Source organism: Schistocerca piceifrons, chromosome 4 (assembly GCF_021461385.2).
Source record: "Schistocerca piceifrons isolate TAMUIC-IGC-003096 chromosome 4, iqSchPice1.1, whole genome shotgun sequence".
Lineage (NCBI taxonomy): Eukaryota > Metazoa > Arthropoda > Insecta > Orthoptera > Acrididae > Schistocerca > Schistocerca piceifrons.
In genome coordinates this window covers 536,098,595-536,116,464 of record NC_060141.1, presented here as the reverse complement: position 1 = coordinate 536,116,464, position 17,870 = coordinate 536,098,595, and positions in this window count along the sequence as shown.

Sequence of the window (17,870 nt, the reverse complement as noted above, 5' to 3'; positions counted from 1 at the left end):
CAGGTCATTTATGTATATTGTGAATAGCAACGGTCCTATGACACTCCCCTGCGGCACACCTGAAATCACTCTTACTTCGGAAGACTTCTCTCCATTGAGAATAACATGCTGCGTCCTGTTATCTAGGAACTCCTCAATCCAATCACACAATTGGTCTCATAGTCCATATGCTCTTACTTTGTTCATTAAACGACTGTGGGGAAATGTATCGAACGCCTTGCGGAAGTCAAGAAACACGGCATCTACCTGTGAACCCGTGTCTATGGCGCGAATAGCGCGAGCTGGGTTTCACATGACCGTCTTTTTCGAAACCCATGCTGATTCCTACAGAGTAGATTTCTAGTCTCCAGAAAAGTCATTATACTCGAACACAATACGTGTTCCAAAATTCTGCAACTGATCGACGTTAGAGATATAGGTCTATAGTTCTGCACATCTGTTCGACGACCCTTCTTGAAAACGGGGATGACCTGTGCCCTTTTCCAATCCTTTGGAACGCTACGCTCTTCTAGAGACCTACGGTACACCGCTGCAAGAAGGGGGGCAAGTTCCTTCGCGTACTCTGTGTAAAATTGAACTGGTATCCCATCAGGTCCAGAGGCCTTTCCTCTTTTGAGCGATTTTAATTGTTTCTCTATCCCTCTGTCGTCTATTTCGATATCTACCATTTTGTCATCTGTGCGACAATCTAGAGAAGGAACTACAGTGCAATCTTCCTCTGTGAAACAACTTTGGAAAAAGACATTTAGTATTTCGGCCTTTAGTCTGTCATCCTCTGTTTCAGTACCATTTTGGTCACAGAGTGTCTGGACATTTTGTTTTGATCCACCTACCGCTTTGACTTAAGACCAAAATTTCTTAGGATTTTCTGCCAAGTCAGTACATAGAACTTTACTTTCGAATTCATTGAACGCCTCTCGCATAGCCCTCCTCACACTACATTTCGCTTCGCGTAATTTTTGTTTGTCTGCAAGGCTTTGGCTATGTTTATGTTTGCTGTGAAGTTCCCTTTGCTTCCGCAGCAGTTTTCTAACTCGGTTGTTGTACCACGGTGGCTCTTTCCCATCTCTTACGATCTTGCTTGGCACATACTCATCTAACGCATAATGTACGACGGTTTTGAACTTCGTCCACTGATCCTCAACACTATCTGTACTTGAGACAAAACTTTTGTGTTGAGCCAACAGGTACTCTGAAATCTGCTTTTTGTCACTTTTTCTAAACAGAAAAATCTTCCTACCCTTTTTAATATTCCTATTTACGGCTGAAATCATCGATGCCGTAACCGCTTTATGATCGCTGATTCCCTGTTCTGCGTTAACTTTTTCAAATAGTTCGGGTCTGTTTGTCACCAGAAGGTCTAATATGTTATCCCCACGAGTCGGTTCTCTGTTTAACTGCTCAAGGTAGTTTTCAGATAAAGCACTTAAAAAAATTTCACAGGATTCTTTGTCCCTGCCACCCGTTATGAACGTTTGAGTCTCCCAGTCTATATCTGGCAAATTAAAATCTCCACCCAGAACTATAACATGGTGGGGAAATCTACTCGAAATATTTTCCAAATTATCCTTCAGGTGCTCAGCCACAACAGCTGTTGAGCCAGGGGGCCTATAGAGACATCCAATTACCATGTCTGAGCCTGCTTTAACCGTGACCTTCACCCAAATCATTTCACATTTCGGATCTCCGTCAATTTCCTTCGATACTATTGCACTTCTTATCGCTATAAACACACCTCCCCCTTCACTGTTCAGCCTGTCTCTACGGTATACATTCCAATCTGAGTTTAGGATTTCATTACTGTTTACGTCAGGTTTCAGCCAACTTTCTGTCCCTAGTACTATATGGGCATTGTGACCGTTTATTAATGAGAGCAGTTCTGGGACCTTTCTATAGACGCTCCTGCAGTTTACTATTAGCACATTAATATTGTTATTCCCTGTTGCATTTTGCCTACTCCTACCTTGCCGCGTCTCAGGAGGCGTCTTGTCGGGCCTAGGGAGGGGATTCTCTAACCTAAAAAACCCCCATGTGCACTCCACACGTACTCCGCTACCCTTGTAGCCGCTTCCGGCGTGTAGTGCACGCCTGACCTATTCAGGGGGACCCTACATTTCTCCACCCGATAGCGGAGGTCGAGAAATTTGCACCCCAGATCTCCGCAGAATCGTCTGAGCCTCTGGTTTAAGCCTTCCACTCGGCTCCAAACCAGAGGACCGCGATCGGTTCTGGGAACGATACTACAAATTGTTAGCTCTGATTCCACCCCGCGAGCGAGGCTTTCCGCCTTCACCAATTCCGCCAACCGCCTGTACGAACTGAGGATGACCTCTGAACCCAGACGGCAGGAGTCATTGGTGCCGACATGAGCAACAATTTGCAGTCGGGTGCACCCAGTGCTCTCTATCGCCGCCGGTAGGGCCTCCTCCACATCTCGGATGAGGCCCTCGGCAAGCAGACAGAGTGATCACTGGCCTTCTTCCCCGACCTTCCCGCTATTTCCCTAAGGGGCTCCATCACCCGCCTAACGTTGGAGCTCCCAATAACTAATAAACCCCTCCCCCCCTGTGCCTGCTCGGACCTTGCTGAAGGAGCAGCCACATGTCCACTCACAGGCAGAGTCATTAACGATTTTAAAACCCCCGTTTTTATTCACCATTTCTTCCCATAATTTCAACCTCTTCTTTTCTTTTCTTCTCTTTTTCTTTTCTATTAGCCACTACAAGCTGACAAGTGCGAGAACTATCGCACAATCATTGAGGATGTGCTAGATGACGATCAGTTTGGCTTTAGAGAAGGAAAACGCACCAGAGTGTCAATTCTGACGTTTCGGTTGATAATAGATGCAAGACTAAAAAAAATAATCAAGACACGTTCATAGTATCTGTCGACCCGGAAAAAGCCTTCAACAATGTAAAATGGTGCAAGATGTTCGAAATTCAGAAGAAAATAGGGGTAAGTTTTAGGGAGAGATGGGTTATATACAATATGTGCAAGAGCGAAGAGAGAATAATAACAGTGGACGCCCTAGAACAAAGTGCTTGGATTAGAAAGGGTGTAAGACAGGGATATAGTCCATTGTTCAATCTGTACTTCGAAGAAGCAATGATGGAAATAAAAGTAAGGTTCAGGTGTGTAATTCAAATGCAAGGTGAAAGGATATCAGTGATACGATTCGCTGATTACATTGCTATCCTAAGTGAGGAAGAATTACATGATCCGCTGAACAGAATAATCAATCTAATGAGTACAGAATATGCATTGAGAGACAATCGAAGAAAGATGAAAGTAATGAGAAGTAGCAGAAGTGAGAACAGCGAGAAACTTAACATTAGAATTGATGGTCACGAAGTAAAGAAGTTAATGTATTCTGCTACCTAGGCAGCTAAACAACCATTGACGGAGCAAGGAGGACATTAAAAGCAGACCAGCACTGGCAAAAAGGGAATTTCCTGTCCGAAAGAAGTCTACTAGTATCAAACATAGGCTTTAATTTGAGGAAGAAAGTTGTGAGAATGTACGTTTGGGGTACAGAATTGTATGGTAGTGAAACATGGACTGTGGGAAAACCCAAAGAGAAGAGAATCAAATCATTTGAGTTCTGATGCTGCAGACGATTGTTGAAAATTAGGTGAACTGATAAGATAAACAATGAGGAGAGGAGAGGGATATGTGGAATACACTGACAAGGTGAAGGGACGTAATGATTGGATATCTGTTAAGACATCAGGGAATGACTTCCATGGTACTAGAGAGAGCTGTAGAGGGCGATAGGTGTGGAGGAATACAGCGACTGGAATACATCCAGCAAATAATTTCGGACGTAGGGAGCCAAATATATGACAATGAGATAGGGAGGGATCGGTATTGTATGGGGGATATGTAATGGCTTCCTGACGAGTTCTTCAGCGAAGTCGAAACACCTTGGCAACAAGTGGGAAGGCAATTTGTTGGTAGGTTGTTTCCACTAAGCTGCAGAAGTTTCGCTGAGAAGCCCTTACACGTCTTACAAGCAATCCTGATCACTCCCATTTGATTTCCATTTTTTTAAAGTTCTGAACAAAGATATCGTTTCGAGCAAGAGCTGCACGCCAGGCTATAACTATGTTCCTTATACAACCGCAAATATTTTTCGGTGAAGCCACTGACCGTCTTGTCTCACAATGGCATAAATATATTAAACAGTTATGGCGATTACTTTTGATATAATAAAAAATTTACTTATTTTTTTCCTTCTCGGTTTCATCTGACTACCCCTTACGTGTGACGAAGCATTCTATATAGCTCACACCTATTTTCCTGCAAATTTTGATCACCTTGCCTAATTTTGCTTTGTTGAAGTATACCTCTAGGTCGACAAATTCTGTGAAGATGTGTTGACTTTTCTGAAGTACTGTTTTTATTGTCACGGACAATTTCTGCTGCCTTTACCTTTCCTAATGACAACCAGATCGTCATCTAAAGGATTCTTCTTTTAACCATTCATCTGTGCATTATTCTTGAATGCGTAAGATGTTAAGACGATTTTGCAATAGTTGCCGGACTAACTGCCGTTACTATTTTCATGGTTGTATGGATGATATTTTTCTGGAAGTGTTATGGTATGTCTCTCAACGCAAAGGTTCGACAAACCAACTTGAATAGTCGTTTTGTTGTCACTTCCCGTAAGGAATCTTGCATATTCTAATGGAACGTCGTCTATTCTTCCCGCTTTCTTTGATCGCAAGGGTTCCAAATCTCTGTTAAAATCTGTTTCGTACTGGATAGTATATATCTCCTTTATTGAATCATCAGACAGCTCGTCTCCCTCATAGAGGTTTTCATTGCACTCTTCCCTTGAAAAAGTTGTTTCGCTTTTTCTATAAGCAGAATCAGTATTTCAGACGAATCTCTCCTTTTCACGTCCTTCGCTTTTATCCTTGTAGACATTTCGCCTTTTTTTCCATGCATCTCCTATTCTGTGACATATTGCCACGTCATGACCGTAATCGATTCCCATTTATGGGTTGCCAGTGAGTACAACAGCACAGAAAGCGCTTTCATTGCGACCACTAAGGCGCAGACAGGACAGAAACGAACCATTAGACGAACAGTGCTGCTGTTCATGTAAACATCGAATAGTCTGTACAGCGTCGAAGGTAGCCCCACTCCATCAGTGCTTTACAGTTATCAAGCAGGTCTTCAGTTTGCTTTAACAGGAGGCCCGCACGATGAATATGGATTAAGGAATGTAGTAGTGCTTCTTATGAAAGATACAGATGACGTCTCTGTCTTCGTGGTGAAGGGGTCATCATCCTGGACTTCGTAGGTAATGATCGACAAGTGAAGGAAGGATATGATAGAGCCAAAGTAGCATTTCACTAACTTGTGTTCCACTGGGGTATTCTCTGAAAAGCAATTGGTGTCCTTGAGTTTGTGTCCATTTTTGTATAATACTTCGACATAATATTCCACAAGTCTCACCGGTCAAACCAAAAGATACTTGAGGCTAGTCTGCCAGCATGGATAATTCTGGTCTGCTCGACTGGTGAGCGATATGCCAAATAAATAGAGCTGGAAATTGTTGATGGTCCAAACAATTACAAGGCACTCTTCCCTAGATGTAGAGCAATTTCTCTTAAACACGTATAATACTTTGGAAGCATTTACAGGAAACTGTACATGGACTGCACCAATTCCATACCCACCAGTATTGGTGTGAAGTTCTGTCTTGGCATTCTGTTAAAAATGGCTCTGAGCACTATGGGTCTTAACATCTGAGGTCATCAGTCCCCTAGAACTTAGAACTACTCAAACCTAACGAACCTGAGGACATCACACACATCCATGTCTGAGGCAGGATTCGAGCCTGCGACCATAGTAGTCGCGCGGTGCCAGGCTGAAGCGCCTAGAGCCGCTCGGCCGCACCGGTTGGCGGCATTCTGTACATAAATTGCATGAAGAAGGAAAACGCGTAGATTCTGAAATATTTTATTAAGAACTGCAAAACCATGTAAATAAATATAATATCCTGATCCAAAACCGAAATGGAAGAATGAGAATCTAAAGCATTTACATAACATTTATAGACTTCCAAAAATCATATGATTCGATTCAGAGTGAAACATTATTCTATACCTGAAAAATGTTTAGAGCTAACAAAAAACCAGCGGCAATCATAAAAGTCACGCTAAAGAAAACAAAATGCAAAACTAAAATTTTAGGATTTTGAGATCAAAACTTTTGTAAGACAAGAAGAAATTGTCCCCACTGCTGTTACTGTGTACTAGAAACGATCATCACGGAATGGAGGGTAAGAAGAAAAGAAGAAGGAATTACAAAAAAACAATGTTACCAGAAAATTGGGTAATTTGAGAATTAATTGCTTGGCTTTTGCAGAGAACTTGCAGTCTTAGCTTAATCTACAGATAATGCAACAGTGCAGATCAGTATCCTACAAATGACAGCTTCGAAAGGTATCCTTCATATATCTTTTGAAGGAAACAGAGTATATTGCAGATGTCGGGCAAGCACCAGTATAAAAGCAAACTGATTATGCAAGAATAAAAAGTGGCTGCAAAATTTAATTATCTTAGTGAAATAATGCAACCAAATGCTTTGGACTAAGAGGTTAGCTTGGCAAGAGCAAAGAAAATGCCAGTGGTTTTTTAATACACAAAAACATGTTTAACAAGAAATATATTTTCATAAATGCAGTACTCTGGTACCATAACATTGTCATTAGCCCAGAATACTTCTTTCCTTCGAATACCTTTCGTTGAATACAGCCAGACAATTAGACGAAACAGAATAGGAGAGTGAAGCAACCAGGAAAATCTTGGGACCAAAATATGATGATGGGAAATCCAAATTAACAAATAATAAAGAAATTTATGGAATATTAGAACGAATTTTAGGCACAATGACGAAGAGAAGACCTGTCTTTTGTGAGCACCTAAAAAGGTTAGCTGAAAAAAGAATGACAAAAAGAGTAATTAATTCTTTTGACAGCAACCCATGAACATCAGTGGCTTAGATCTAAACAGTTGAAGCTGACCTGAGGCAAATGAAAACAACTGAGGAAGAAAGAGGAGAAACCGAAAAGTTCAGAGCAAAACGAAAGCTCATCAAGGGTTCGCAGAAGAAAACAAAGAAAAGACAGGCGCATTATGGACATAAGAAAGATGAAAAAATATATAGAATGAATGAAAAAAGATTGGAAAGAAAGGGAACAGAAAAAGACGTAAATTAATTCACACTGTCTTCAGTAGACTGTGCAAAATTAAAACAACTGATCACATTTTAATATAAGAGATTTAAATGCAAAAATAAGAAAATTATTAAGAGGAGATACAGTAGGCACATTTGCAGAAAAAAAATCAATGAGAATGGTAAAACGTTTTGCTAAATTTAATTAGTCAAGAGTTACAAATATCCTTTTTAGACAGAAAGATATAAATAAATGAACTCGAAACTCAAGAGGTTCAAGCTCAATGATTCATTAGGTAGTAGCTAATAAAAAATAAGCTCTCAAATTCGAGATACTTCAGCATTTAGAGTTAATAGTATAAGCGTTCATCATTTCCTAGTTACTTCAAAAATAGAAAGAGGAACAAGATGCAGGAAACAAAGAAACGTAAAGAAAACCCAAAGCCAAAACTTCAGGTTTATAGTGCATCTTCTACAGGAAAGAAATTATATCAACAGAAACGCACATATGAACTGCAAATGGCTGATGATAAGACAAATACTAAGGAAGAAATGGAGTGATTAAAAACAGTAATGTTGAAATAGCTAATGAGGAGGCACTAGAGAAAAGTAAGGTATTATACTGGGAAAGGAGTCTTAAAATATGTTATGTGGAAATAGCCAACAATATGAAAAATAAACAACATGCTTGTAATGCAAATTGAGAAACCTTGGAAATATATAAACAGAAACTAAACAAAACAAAAAAATCACTAAAACGGGCTCCATTGAATCCTGGGAAAGATTAATTGCTACTCTTGAACAAGATATTCGCAGAACACAGAATACAGCATTATGAGACATATGAATAAAACAGAAAATCAGTGGATTAAATGTTACACAAACGTATGGTATGATGAAGGCAGTGAAAAAAATTGCTACATGTCAAATGATAATAATTATGTAGGTCAATAGAATCAATTAAATATGGAGTTATTATTTTAGATTTTTACTTCCTACATTTTTAAATATTTGTTGGAAGCATCGTTCCATACCTGAAGAATACAATACAGATAAAGTTATAAAAAAGTGAATAGAAAAGTGTTGTGTACATAGTTCTGCGTAGTCAGCACGTACACAACATTCACAATAGAGCACGGCCCGCTAAGCACAACAGCACAGGCGCAGCGCTCGTCCGTCTCCACACTACGAGATGGCGCTGCCATAGAGACGGACCAAATTCTGCTTCCGCCGATCCACGTATTAATATGTAACGCAGCCAATGAGATTGCTGATAACGTAGAACCTCTTCTACTCGCAGATCACACTCGCGCAGTGATACATGAACGCGCTAGGTATTATAATGAGTGTACAGGCATCCGATTAATCAGTCTGCATTTGTCTGCACCAGTCTGTACCAGTTTGCATTAGTCTGTACCAGTCTGTACGAGTTCTACATTTGTCTGTACCAGCCTACAGTCAAGTTTCAGTCTGCACCTAATAAGATTACCACATTCCTGTACATAGCCATGAAGGTAAATGTATAAACACTTTTCTCAAGTATCAGAGATATATGTGAGAATAAGATTAACGTACCAATACCCAAAGGAACTTCAGATTGTCAATTGTAAATAGCATCCAGAACCAAGTTAAATTACCACATTCCTGTACATAGCCATGAAGGTAAATGTATAAACACTTTTCTCAAGTATCAGAGATATATGTGAGAATAAGATTAACGTACCAATACCCAAAGGAACTTCAGATTGTCAATTGTAAATAGCATCCAGAACCAAGTTAAGTAATTTTTATGCTTGTTATTATTTTAATAAATGTGTGTGAAAATTAATCTAGTTCTGTTGAAAGTTGGTCACTGTCAATCTGCTACTCGAAGCGTGCAACTGGTATTTCTATCGTCTGACCTAACGGCAGAAGATAAACACGCCACGATAAGACCACAAGACATATAACTGACACTCGCCTACTTCATTAGTGCGACAAGTCAAATAATCTGATGGTATGTGTACTGAAGGTCTTACAGTACGCACACCACAAAAAGAAACAGGAAATAATAGACATATAAGTTTACTGAAACCAATATACAATACTTATGGAAAAAATTCTAATGAAAGATTAGGAATTATTGCTGAATCAAGCACTGGGAGGGTACGCTTGTCCAGTGGTGATATATTTATAATAAGACAAATTATTGAGATACTTTAGTAACGCATTTACTATTCATTAGCTATGAGAACGCCTTTGATACGGTGAAAAGACCACTTTTGTGGAAAATAATAGGAAAAAAGTTTTCCTAAACATCTTATTAATAGCGTAATGAGTCTATACTTAAATCAGTTGTAAGTTGAGGTTATAAAGGGGCACATAAAATTTTAGTAAGCCAAGGTGTTCGACAAGGGTGGAGTCTACCACCCACTTTATTTAATTTACATATTGACATTCTAGCTACGAAGTGAAACGGTGAAATACAGTTAAGAATCAAATGTAACATACTATTTAATTATTACACGCTGATGACGTGATAGTAACACAGGAAACAGGAGATAATTTATAAAGAGCACTGTATAGTGAGCCAAAACTAAGTGCACTACAATTATATAAATCTGAAATAAAACAAAGAAGACAAACTCCACTCACATCGAAAATAATAAAAAAAAATTCAAAAAAATTTACAGCAAGTATGTCACTTCAATTATTTTGGATGTGATACTAGTTTAACTACAACAGACATCGAGAAGAAGTTTCATAAATTTCAAGCCATCCATGGAATATCTGGAAGAACTTAAGAAGAAATATAAGGAAGGAAATACAAGGGAAATTCTGTAAAGTTATCGTTGTAACTACTCTTGCAGATGGTTCCGAATCATAGACAATAAAAGAAAAGTAAAAATTATGCACACAGGTAGCAGAGCTAAAGATCGTGAGGTATGTAAGAAGACGAAATAAAGCGGAACGACTGGAACAACAAGATCATGTTTCAAAATCTTTTCACTTAGTGACAATATGGAAGGGAAGAGAATGAAATGAAAGGGTCATATTGATACAATGATAGAAAATAGAGTGCCAAAAAAATCAATGAATTGTTGGCTGCCCGAAAAGAGAGACGTAGGTAAACCTCGTAATAGATAGGTGGATGACAGACAGCAGAACGGTTACTATAGCACACAATTCTTGGAAGCGTAACTTTGATAACAGTACTAGGACTAGATAATATGTTAACACCTCCTTAAGACAAGATCTTCCATGTACCTCGTTTAAGGAAGATTTGGCGTCGCCCCGCAATAGTTCTAGGAAAGGATGTGACTTAGTATAGAAGTCCTCTACGAATCGCCAGTAGTATGCGCACATTCCGAAAAAACTTTGCAGACCTCATACGTGCCAAAGCGTCAGAAAATTCGTAACAGTTCCTATTTTTGCTAGATCGGGACGGAATCCATCACCATTTATTAGGTGCCCCCAGTTTTTATATCTTGGCCGACGAAGAGGGACGTTTCCAGATTCAATTGAATCCTGCATTCTGAAGAAACTTTAACACAGTTGTCAGGCAACTTAGATGATCATAAAATGTCTACGAGAAAACGTCAGTGACATTCAGATAGCAAGGACATTTCATCCGTTTAAGATGTCAAAGCAAGCTGTTCATCATCCGTTCGAATATAGCAGGGTACTTACACGGTACAACTTTGACCTCACAGAAGCCGTCAGGAGTTATGAAGGGAATCTTTTCCTGGCTAATCAACATGTGAGAAATTTTTTCCTCCTTTCAAGCAATCTGTGGAGTCTTCGATGGATGGCAGTGGGTAGACATCTTTTTCTTGAGTTTGATTGGTTGATTGGCTGCCATCCTTCTTCTTCACAAGCACCACAGGAGAGGACGAAGGATGGTTCAGATGGCTCTGAGCACTATGGGACTTGACTTCTAAGGTCATCAGTCCCCTAGAACTTAGAACTACTTAAACCTAACTAACCTAAGGACATCACACACATCCATGCCCAAGGCAGGATTCGAACGTGCGACCGTAGCGGTCACGCGGTTCCAGACTGAAGCGCCTAGAACCGCTCGGCCACCCCGGCCGGCGAGGTCGAAGGACTCTTTGGAGGTTCAATGATGTCATATTGCTTCTTTCGAAATTATTTGTTTTTCAGCCAGCAACACTCTGTGAGAGCTATACCGAATCGGTGGATAATCTCCGGTACTGCTACGGTATTTTACGATTCGCTATCTGGTCCCTCCTTTTTCCACTCAGGGTTAGAAAACATCCGAAAATTGGCGCTAAATGTTTAAAATTCGGCGAAGGAAGGAAGGAAGATGAGGATTTAACGCCCCGTCATTAGAGACGGGGTGTAAGCTTGATTTTTTTCAAGGACGGTGAAGGACGTTGGCCATGCCTTTTCGCAGGAACCATCCCGACGTTTGCCTGAACTGATTTAGGGAAATCACGGAAAACCTAATTGGTTGGACGTAGATTTCAACTGGCTTCCTTCTTTATACGAGTTCAGTGTACTAACCACTGCATATTCGCCGATATTATTCCTCTGTGAGGCCAGAGAATATTGACAGATAGTGTTGTCTGTAATGATAGTGGAACACACAGATGGTTTAAGCTGCCCTACTTGGATTGGGTCAGCTGTTCCAACACACATACCTTTAGGTTGGAGTTTTGGCTGCTTGTAATAGTTAGTAATTCAAAGTTCTCACTGACCACCTACGATACTTACTATCGTCGCTTGCATGTAAATTTCCTTTTTAAGTAGTAGCAGTATTTTGTAATCGACAGAATCTTCACAATCTAAGTCCGCATCTAGACATCGACTGTGACTCGTCTCGATGATGATGACTGGATAACGACATTTTCAGGGGGAAACAACCGTCCAAAGTAATTTTTGTTTTGTGTACTTGGAATACTTTCGCTAACTTAGAGCTACAATCTTTCAAGAATGGTTCTAAGCACTATGGGACTTAACATCTGAGGTCATCAGTCCCCTGGACTTAGAACTACTTGAACCTAACTAACCTAAGGACATCACACACATCCATGTCCGAGGCAGGATTCGAACATGCGACCGTAGCAGCAGCGCGGTTCAGGACTGAAGCGCCTAGAGCGGCTCGGCCACAGCGGCCGGCCTAAAACCTTTCACAATTAATGACTGGTTGCGGTGCCTCCAGGAAGTCCCATCTGAGAATGCCACTGCGACAAAGTTCTGTCAAAACGAAAAATTTCAGCGGCTGTTTTCTGAAATTGCAATACTTGTTGCTGTATGCTGGACGTATTTTCCATTTGCGACCTTCAGTACAATCGCTTTCGTGTCACGGAACGTAGTCGTCCTTATATGGTGACGATAAGCACTCAATATTATAGGAAAAGGAAGCCCTCACGTCTACTAGCACCCGTACTGGTTGCTTCTCGATGATGATACCGATCAGATTACCTGTCATGTTAGTAACTGTCGACTGTGGAGGATTTTGATCTATGGTGGCCGCACCTCCATAAATGGTTGCCTTGATTAGTGTTCCTAAATTTGGCGGCTTGGAGGCAGCTGATAAATCTGTACGGCGACGGAGAATGGCTACGACTTGTTGGTGAACGACTTCGTCCAGGTTACGACGAGGTGATCTGGACTACTAGTAGATTATAACCATCTGCAGTTGACTGGAATGAACAGAACTGTGGCGATGGTTAACATCTGAAGGAATAGTAGTTGTCGACCACTCGACTTCTTTCTCTTCAGTGAGTCCACAGTCCAAACATACTGGCTACTTGTCCTCTGTCATGTTGCTTCTGCGATGCTTTAATCTTCATGGACGAGTTGGTCGCATTCCGGGTTGTCGTTTGACGGGTGCAGCATAAGTCCGAGTTGGCCAGGTTCATTCTTCCTGGAACGTTTAGGCGTAGAGAGGTGCCAAAGTCAATACACCTCTTCTTCCACATTCTCTATTACCTTCAGACATACGGAGTCGACATTCGTGGTTGCTGTGTTTTGCTTACTCAGTGCGACAATTCTGGAGGTGGATAGATAGTCTTATTAACTGGCGTATGGGAGAGACGAGGTCGTGGTGGTCTCGTACAACTTCCATAGCGATCACATTTGGCAGTCAGTCGCAATATTTTCGCTGCATTCTCTCGATGCGCTGGCACTACTTGACGAATTCCTAGATTGTTGTGACATCCCTTACCAGTAGTGCTACTTTCAAGAAGGGTGAAATATTGTCGACTTTTGTCATATTCGGATTTAGAATGCGGAATAAGGATGAAACACATTTATATAAGTCTATGTCGTTTCCCCATGTCGGTGTAACTTGTCCTGCCATTGTTCTACTTGCTACTGATCGTCACCAAATATTTTATATGGTTCAGTCTGTAATTTTTCCCAGTTTCTCTATTGTTCTCAAATAACTGCTCGGCTGGGCCGTGCAAGGAAAAATACACATTTGTCAAACACATTGTGTCATCCTACTTCATGCATACGCGACTCGATCGAATCCTTTCTGCCGCCTCGTCAGGTCCTGACCAGCTTCTTCAGAAAACACTGATGGGTGCCTGATGCGCAGCGCAGTATTTTTAGAATCATGACTGTATTCAGGTCACTAACTTCTGCGACACACTGTACACATCGCAGCTTGCCGCTTATTACACTGTTCCTGTCTTCTTCTGGACGTTTTTTGCACCTCTTTCTTTCGTCGATCACCTGAAAAGTATTGCTTCTGTTAATTGATATGTGCGAGAGCTCATATAGATTGTTATTACGCTCGCCTGTCTTTCCTCTGAGATGTCTATAACGTCCCTGGCGGGCCGAGAGAGGGCATGGGCGGGGAATGCTATTTTAGCCGTCCCGCCGGCGAGGAGGAGGAAGCTGTCGACTGCAGTGATTAGTTTTTCCTTGTGACTGGTGGCTTTTACACCACCGGAAGTCGGCATGGCCGGTGATTGTGTTTGAGGCCGCGCGATGGACTTGGATCTACAATGTGTTGTATAAAGTCACTCCGATGAGCACCTATATTGAGAGGGTGTCTCTCTCTGTATGTTTCCCACAGTACCTTATGTTTGTCTTCATAAGTATGAGCGACTATGTGTGCTGTGTTGTGTTGAATACCTAAACCGTTCGTTTGATACAGGGCGGTGTGTGGAACTGCTTTCACACTATACGCTTCCGTTGTTCTAGCGATCTGCTCCAGCTGCTGCAGACGCTGTATTGAAGCTGAAAGTGTTAAAGTTGCGGAGAAATATTCGTCTGGGCTCTGTTGCATGGCGATTAAATTTGTTTTCAGATCTTAGAAATGTCCAACATTGGTGGATTTAAATGATCCGTGAAATTACTCCTTTTCCGAAGAAAGCATCAAACTATTTAATTAGAACTGAACGCTCCCATCGAAAATGTTCTAGAGCTGGTATTCATTAATAGATCATAGCTGAAGTATATGTCATTTGTGAAATAAACACGTACCTTCTTGAAATGAAGAATCTTTTATCGACTTTTTTATCAATGAAATTCTTCTGGTAAAATGAATTATCTGTTCACTGGCTTATATACAGATATGTAATACAATATCCTTCAAAATCCCGCAATGACGTTGATTTCTACTTTACAGGAATGAAAACTCTTAATGAATTATTTCTTAACAAGAACATTGACTTCCTACACTAAGAATAATTATTTGAGCGCTAACCGCCACAGAGTAATAAAGAATATCTTTGTCTCTCTCTCTCTAGCACTGTCACGTCAATTCACGCTGCCTTCTCTCGTATTGCATAATACATCATAGTTGATATCGAAGCGGCAGAAGGTGTCTGAAATTGTCTGTCAGAAAGGAAGGCAGCCTGCACTTACGAAACATGGCCAATTTCTACAACGAATGTAGACAGGTTGTCGGTAAGAGAAGATTACATGGCGAGCATGAGAACTTACACCCCCTGTGTGTTGAAGATGGTTAACAAAGCTGACTTATAATGTTCGGCATGCAAGGCATTTACATTTTGCCTCACCGCAATAACAGTTGTTTCATCTTCAATATCGAGTGTATAAGTTGCTCAAGTTAAAAAAGTTATACTCAAGTTCTGCTGTCCTAATAGTACTATTTTCTGGTGGGTTAAGTTAATAAGACATAAGTGTATTAACTGGAATCATACACTTCCCAGAATTTGCCGTTTTAATACTATAGCTTTAATAGTGTACATTCTGCGCCTGTGTTTAATTGCGTGCTTTATTCGTTATAGCACTGGTCAATGTTGTTTTGCCTGTAATTACGGTTTTGAAGGTTTTGCTGGCCGCCCATTTCAACCACAGATAAACTGATTTTACTGGGGTGGATAAGCTAGTGAAAAGTTGTTGGTTGGCAGTTAGGTAGTTCATTGTAAATCTAAAGTGTGGCCAATAAGCGGTAGCAATCTATGGTGACAGCATTTTGAACGTCCTTGTAGTTGAAATTTGGTGCTTCGCCACCTTTGGTATTTGTGTTTTATTATTAATAAGTAAACATAATATCTTAATGATGTAGCCGGCCGTTGCGGCCGAGTGGTTCTAGGCGCTTCAGTCTGGAACCGCGCGACCACACGGTCGCAGGTCCGAATGCTGCCTCGGGCATGGATGTGTGAAATGTCCTTAGGTTAGTTAGGCATAAGTAGTTCTAAGTTCTAGGGAACTGATGACCTCAGATGTTAAGTCCCATAGTGCTCAAAGCCATTTGATTTTAATGCTGTAAGTTGGCTTCTGCGCAATTCGTGTAATATCGTATTTCTGGCAAACTGTCTGCTAGTAAATTTCTTTTAATATAGCCTTCTATATAAATGAGAGCCTTCAGCTGCGCAGTCCTTGTATTTTCTCGTAACCTGCTCGTCTGTTTGTAAATTCTTTTATTCATATGGGTGCACGTTTACCCCAAATTGCATAACTGTATTCCCTAAATACAGTAGGCCACCTTCAATGCAAAAGTGCCATATAGTGGTGGTATATAAAATACATTGCCCTTTGGTTCCTCCAAATTCTGTATTCGTGTTTTTGAATTCTCGTCAGTAATTTAAACGGATTCATTAAATGATGTTTTGTTTAAAACAAATTCTGTATCTCCTGTTAACATCTTTGAATTTCCTTTAGAGAGTAAAAAAAAAGGAGTAACCTAAGCGTCTCGTGTTATCGCTTTCGAATTTTCTTCATTGATTTTGAAAAATGTAATCTGCTGATCTTTGGATTAAAATAATTTTGTAACTGGGTGTTAAATAGATATCAATAAAATCTTGTGCTATATTCTTGGCAAAGAAATATATCCCATTGCATTCCATATGATTCCATTTCAACCTCTAACCCCACCCCCACCCCCTTATAAAAATTTATTCGCATTTTCACTTCTTAGTGCAATACTTCTTTGTTCTTTTTCTGTGATTGACCTTTTTAAAAATCCCCTTTTCTCTTCAACCTGTAATAGTAGCAATACCTCATCTACCAGTGTAATTATGAAAGGAGTGACGGCACTACGATATACCAAGATGTTCTTGTCAGGGCGGTGTGAAATTTCTTGGGGTTCTGTGGGTCAGAAATGCTTGATTAACAAAAAATATTATTTTTTAATGAGGTGCTTGTACAGTTACTAAAGACTGTGACTAGAAGACATGCTTCCACGTCCCCCCCCCCTCCCTTTCCCTGAGCAAACGGCAGTGACTGTCTGAACACGACACCCCGTTCCATGATTAGCTTACAACTGGCGGTAGCGCAAGGGCTATACAGCGTGGTCCATTGATCGTGACCGGGCCAAATATCTCACGCAATATGCGTCAAACGGAAAAACTACAAAGAACGAAACTTGTCTAACTTGAAAGGGGAAACCGGATGGCGCTATGGTTGGCCCGCTAGATGGCGCTGCCATAGGTCAAACGGGTATCAACTGCGTTTTTTTTTATTTAGGAGCCCCCAGTTTTTATTACATATTCGTGTAGTACGTAAAGAAATATGAATGTTTTAGTTGGACAACTTCTTTCGCTTTGTGACAGATGACACTGTAATAGTCCAAACATATGGCTCCCAATTTTAGACCGAATCTTATAGATGGGGGAAAGGTTGTGAGCCAGTAACCCTCCATCCAGACATCAAAACGAATGACAAGGCAGGCCACCTAGCTGGCTGCAGTTGAATAACATAGACACAGCATGGTGCAATGGTGCAGTCGACTTCAGTGGTGACTTGGATCACACCATGCCAGAGGGCTGGCGTTGAGCCCCCTTGGTCGACTCTGTGACGAAAAGTGCAGCCCTGTCATAAAAGAACAGAGCTGAGCGGCTATAAATACTCGTCCCTCCGCTATAGCAGGACCTTCAACTGCTGCCTACACTAGATAATCGTCCTACGTGTAGAATTAAGGTTTCTTTATGTCTGCCTGCATCAACCGCTACATACTGGTCTACTGATCACTGCTATACCTAATGCTACCGTGGCACGAGATGCAGCCGCAAGAATGACCCACCCACTGGCGTGACATCAACCCTCTTCTATGGGAAGGTTGTGAGCCAGTAACCCTCCATCCAGTCATCAAAACGAATGACAAGGCAGGCCACCTAGCTGGCTGCAGTTGAATAACATAGACAGAGCATGGTGCAATGGTGCAGTCGACTTCAGTGGTGACTTGGATCACACCATGCCCGAGGGCTGGCGTTGAGCCCCCTTGGTCTACTCTGTGACGAAAAGTGCCGCCCTGTCAT